This window comes from Hordeum vulgare, chromosome 1H (genome assembly GCF_904849725.1).
Source record: "Hordeum vulgare subsp. vulgare chromosome 1H, MorexV3_pseudomolecules_assembly, whole genome shotgun sequence".
Taxonomy (NCBI): domain Eukaryota; kingdom Viridiplantae; phylum Streptophyta; class Magnoliopsida; order Poales; family Poaceae; genus Hordeum; species Hordeum vulgare.
The window spans coordinates 494,039,747-494,045,804 of record NC_058518.1 but is presented as its reverse complement, the minus strand read 5'-3'; the positions used below and the strand labels follow the sequence as shown (position 1 = coordinate 494,045,804).

At 38.6% G+C, this 6,058-nt stretch overlaps 1 non-coding gene across 1 annotated transcript; it reads left to right on the top strand.

Moving 5' to 3' along the window:
* The first annotated feature begins 1,371 nt into the window (after positions 1 to 1,371).
* Positions 1,372 to 1,443, top strand: TRNAH-GUG. Its single transcript has one exon. It is a non-coding gene; the product is annotated as a tRNA-His (tRNA).
* Positions 1,444 to 6,058: the final 4,615 nt, after the last annotated feature.

The following is a 6,058-nucleotide window of genomic DNA, read 5'->3' as shown; positions in this document are numbered from 1 at the left end:
AATATAATCAACGTAAAAATATTTTATGTCACGTAAAATTACGAACATACAACAATAGTGCAAAAAATACAATAAATTCATTTTTTTCTGGTCTTGTGACCTATATTTTTGTTTTTATTTTGTCAAATATTACATAATGGTTCAATATAAATTTAATTATTTGTATTCCAAATGTAATTTATTTGTAAATTGATCGTAAGATTATCTCGGGTGAAGAATAAACTATTCTACACCCTGGGTGATGAATAGAATTTCTATATATATATATATATAAGTATGTATATATATATATATATATATATATATATATATATATATATATATATATATATATATATATATATGTGTGTGTGTGTGTGTGTGTGTGTGTGTGTGTGTGTGTGTGTGTGTGTGTGTGTGTGTGTGTGTGTGTGTGTTCATTTGAACATGTTATCTGAAATTAGTTATTTACATAGTATATGTTTATCTGTGCATAGTACTAACATATATGTATGTCTGAAATCAGATATTGGTATTTATATTCTTGACACTGAAGTTGTTACAATTAGTGTTAAATAAGCTTATATACTTATATATGTATTTCTTAGACATAATATCAGGGATGTTAGTGACTAGTTTATCTGTTTCAGGTGTGTTACTATTATGGGATTGGGGTAGCAACTAGTTATTTTGCTAAAAAAAATTAGTATGGATGATGAAATATAAAAAATAAGGTTTCATTTTCAAGACGAAGACAACTTGTAAAGAACAAATTATTTATTAGAGTACATTTAATTAATATTGTAGCCCAGATCGAGACCGTCAGCTATGGAAATTAGCGAAGCCAACCATAGGTGTTGTTTTAGTAAATGATGGCCGGCTGTGTGGTGGGAGTAAGTGCCATGCAATTACGTGCAATCGAGCGATATATAAGGTGTATCTAGGGCAGCACAACATTACAAGTCTGAATTTGAAGCAAAAAAGGACAAATGCTGATATTCGCAGTTCAAAAAATGTTCATAGCACTCGTGAAAAAAATATGTTCATAGCAAAATATTTATTGTCCCTGGTCTAACTGTTTGAATTTCTTTTTGAATTGTTTAGATTGCTTACCTCATGTGTCACATGGTCTGGTCTAACTGTTTGAGCACATTAAGCAGTTGTTACCGCCTCAATTGTTATTATTATTTATTTTGCGAAAACTGCCTCAACATGTTGGCTTGTCTACCGGCCTATAGTGACACACACTGTGACTTATGTCAACAGAAGATAATGTGTAGAGAAGATTCCTGTCAAAAAAAAGTGTATAGTTCTCAAAAAGAGAAGTGTGTAGAAGGTGTCGAACAAGATATTTTGATCCTTCAACCTTGGAAGCTCAAATTGGACACGATTGTGGCTGTAGTTTAGTGGTGAGAATTCCACGTTGTGGCCGTGGAGACCTGGGCTCGAATCCCAGCAGCCACACAATTATGTTTTGTTTTTTACAGTAGATTTCTTGCAATGCAGTGTCTAAATAATGTGAAGCCGAGGCCACCAAACAATTCATCTTTTTTACAGTAATTATGTTTTGCTTTTTACAGTAGATTTCTTGCAATGCAGTGTCTAAATAATGTGAAGCCGAGGCCACCAAACAATTCATCTTTTTTACAATAGATTTTTCGCGATGCAACCGCACAATTGTTTTGCTAATTGTCTGAATAATGTGAAGCCGAGGCCACCAAACAATTCATCTTTTTTACAGTAGATTTTTCGCAATGCAACCTCACAATTGTTTTGCTAATTGTCTGAATAATGTGAAGCCGAGGCCACCAAACAATTATTTTGTTATTTTTTCTCACGATCTTTCTTTTTTACAGTACATTTCTTGCAATGCAATCACCCAATTGTTTTGCTAATTTTCTGAATAATGTGAGGACGAGGGCACCAAACAATTTTTGTGCTAATTTTTTCTCACATTCTTTCTTTTTTACAGTAGATTTCTTGCAATACAACAACACAATTGTTTTGCTAATTGTCTTGACAGTCTCTTGACATGAGTAATACCCGGATGAAAGTAAAATGCACTTGTCTATTTAGATCCTTTCAAAGAAGAAACACTGGACATATGAATCCCAAATTCACACGACTAGATTTTTTTTGTGTGAGGAGCTCAGATAAAAAAGATACATGGGACGGTGACTAGATTACCATTCTCTTGCAAAATATCACTGTAATTTGCTTGGCGGTCGACTTATTTACAGAAGATGTATGTTTTGTTTGATGATATATTGAGACATATGTTCTGAAACCCAGTGGAAAACGGTCGCCTAGAATGGTGAAATACGACTGGTCTGTACTTCATGCGCTTTTAAGGTTATTTGCTAATGGTGAACCGACCTAGGGTAAGATGGTTAGAGGAACTGTGTATCATCGTGTTCAAGTCATGGTGCTTGCATTATTTATAGATTTATTTCAGGATTTCTAGCGGCTCAGTCCCTCGAATGTGTCCACAAGGGTTGGGTGTGCACGTGCGTTTATAGAAATGAGTGTATGCGCGTGTATATGAACATTTGCATCTGTATTGTATTAAAAAAAATGTTTGCTGGTGAACACACCTAGCTGGTCTTGGTTCCATGAATAAACAATCTTCCTATTCTCCTTGGCTCGTCGTACACATCCCATTGACGTTAATGGAATGAACTTCCTTAGTTGCCCCAGTTAAATGCACTATCACATTGGAAATATTGTGCCCAATATCGAGCAGCAATTTTCAGCGCAGAGTTATGGACTCGGAGTCACAGCTTCCGTGTCAAACTCGTGTCAAACTGGAAGCAACCTTCACAGTTTTTCTTGAGAGTAGTAGTCTGTGTTGTAATCGTATCGAGAGAGAGATGCAAATGAATCAACTGTCAACTTTATTCTTTGATGATGAACACTTATATGCCAGGGAAAGACGGTTCCTGGAAGCGACGCTCCAGGAACAATACGTTGGTTCCGCATCGTGGGAGGGACTCACGTACGGTTACAAGTAGAGATTAATTTAACTAATTACATAATTAATTAAATTCTAACACTCCCCCTAATCTATACTTGTCCATGAGCGTGTTCATCATCTTGAAATAGTCTCCTCCAAAAAAAAACCCTATGGGAAAAATATAAGGAATGGTGTAGTATATGCGGCTAAAACTCCTTCAAACCCTGTGGGAAAATAAGGAGAAAATGATACAACATATAATGATTATTGCCTCTGTTAACTCTATATGAAATGTATCCATAGAATTAGAGGACAATAAATATGTCGTATATACTTTCCTAAAAACCCCGGTGGGGAAAACATATAGTATGACATATGATCTTATATTGATATTACCTCATTAAAAACCTCGATGAGAACCTATAAAGTAAACTCATAAAGGGAAAAGAGTGTAATATGATGCTTTGAACATGAACAATTCAGGAAGATACCCCCCCTGACTCTTGCAAATCTCGGAGCCGTCGCATACCAATTCCATGAATGTATTTCTGGAATGTTGAAGCTGGTAGAGACTTCGTGAAAAGATCAGCTAGATTATCGCATGACTTGACTTGCAAGATGTTGATTTCACCACTTTTCTGGAGTTCATGGGGATAAAACAACTTAGGGGCAATATGCTTAGTGATATTGCTCTTTATGTATCCTCTTTGCATCTGTGCAACACAAGCCGCATTATCTTCATAGATAATGGTAGGTGATTCGATAGAACCAATTCCACATGACTATTGTATGTGGTTTATCATTCTGCGAAGCCACGTGCACTTCACGCGATGCCTCATATAAAGCAATTATTTCAGAATGATTGGTAGATGTTGCAACTAGGGTCTGTTTCGAAGACTTCCATGATATAACAGTTCCACCATGTAGGAACACAAAGCCGGTCTGCGATCTGGCATTATGGGGATCAGATAAATAGCCAACATATGTATATCCAATTATACCAGAGTCCAGTTTTTTCTGGAACTGAAAAAATAGACCAAGATCCTTTGTGCCTTGGAGATATCGAAAGACATTCTTGACTCCCGACCAATGGCGTTTGGTGGGAGCTGCGTTGTGTCTAGCAAGTAGATTTACTGCAAATGCGAGGTCAGGTCTCGTGCAATTTGCTAGATACATAAGCGCTCCAATTGCACTGAGATATGGAACCTCGGGTCCCAAAATCTCTTCACCATCATCCCTTGGCCTGAACGGATCTTTCTCTACGTCTAGAGATCGAACCACCATGGGAGTTTTAGATGGGTAGGATTTGTCCATATTGAATTTCTCCAATATTTTCTGGATATAGGCAGCTTGGTGTACCATTATTCCTGAGGTAAGGTGCTAGAGTTCGAGACCCAAGCAAAATTTGGTTTGACCCAAATCCTTCATCTCAAATTCCATCTTTAGGTGATTGCGTGCTTCATCAATGTCTGGTGCACTGCCGATGATGTTGAGATCATCAACATACACAGAAATGATGCAAAATCCTGTAGAGGACTTCTTGATGAAGACACATGGGCAATCATCACTATTGGAGTAACCTTTCTGAAGAAGGAACTCACTTAGTCGGTTGTACCACATCCGCCCCGACTGTTTTAAGCCATACAACGACTTATTCAGCTTTACACAATACATGTTGCGTTTTGCACTGTTATTCGGGATAGAGATTCCGTCAGGAACCTTCATATATATGTCCGAATCTAGTGACCCGTAAAGATATGCAGTCACGACGTCCATCAACTGCATGGATAGACGATTTTGTACTGCCATAGATATAAGATATCGGAAAGTTGTTCCACTCATTACTGGAGAGTATGTCTCATTGAAATCAATGTCGGGTTTCTGCGTAAAACCTTGTGCTACGAGCCTTGCTTTATATCTCACCACCTCATTGTTCTCATTTCGTTTCCGGTGGAAAACCCATTTGAATCCCACAGGGAAAACATTGGGAGGTATAGGTATTGCTTCAGTGAATACCTTCCTTTTGTTAAGCGAGGCAATCTCTGCTTGGATTGCATCCTTCCATTTAGGCCAGTCGGAGCGCCTTTGGCACTCGACGATAGACCTTGGATCATGATCCGTGATAAGGATATCTGCAATCTTTTCAGCAAAATATATGTCGACAGTCGTAGACTTGCGGTCAAATGATTCTCCAGAATCAACATAGTTGATGGAAATTTCTTGCACCCCTAGAGACTTTTCGTTATTTCCCAATACGATTGAGTCTAGGTGTTCCGATGTTCCAGCTAGTTTGTGCATACTGGAGCTGGGTTGTGAAGGTTGCCCTTCCACTGGGTGTAAACTACCCATAAGGTGTTTATCAACGTTGAGTTGACTTGCATTTACTAATTTTGAGGATCTTCTCCTCTCTCTCCTTTGCTGCTTGCGAGAAGCAGGTTTCGGGTCAGAGGTCGTACTACTCCCCCTCTTTTTAGGAGCAGGGAGTTGAGTGGTTTTAGTTGGTACCTCCACTCTTTCGGGCGCATTTCTGGCTGGAATCAAGGATTTTGTAACACCTTTTAGATCAGTAAATGAATCTGGCAGATTATTTGCAAGATGTTGCAAATTGATAATTTTTCGAACTTGTAGTTCGGTCTCTTGAGTACGTGGATCAGAGGCTGAAATGGCAATGGCATTCCAATCAATTTCCGGGCATTCTTTCTGGTACTTGAAATCTCCCCCTAATGCCGGAAAATGTTCCTCGTCAAAAATGCAATCAGCGTGACGGGCTGTGAATAGATCCCCAGTAAGGGGTTCCAGGTACTTGATAATCGACGGCGATTTGTACCCCACATAGATCCCAAGTTTCCTGTGTGGGCCCATGGATGTCCGCTGTGGTGGTGAGATTGGGACGTACGTAGCACATCCGAACTTACGTAGATGGGAAATGCTGGGAGGATTTTCACGTACCAATTGCAGAGGGGAAGTACTGTGATATGCAGTAGGTCGCAATTGGATTAAGTCAGCAACGTGTAAAATTGCATGACCCCAACACGAGGTTGGCAAGCTGCAATTCATTAACAAAGGTCTTGCAATGAGTTTGATCCTTTTAATTAGAGATTCGGCCAAACCATTTTGAGTATGGAC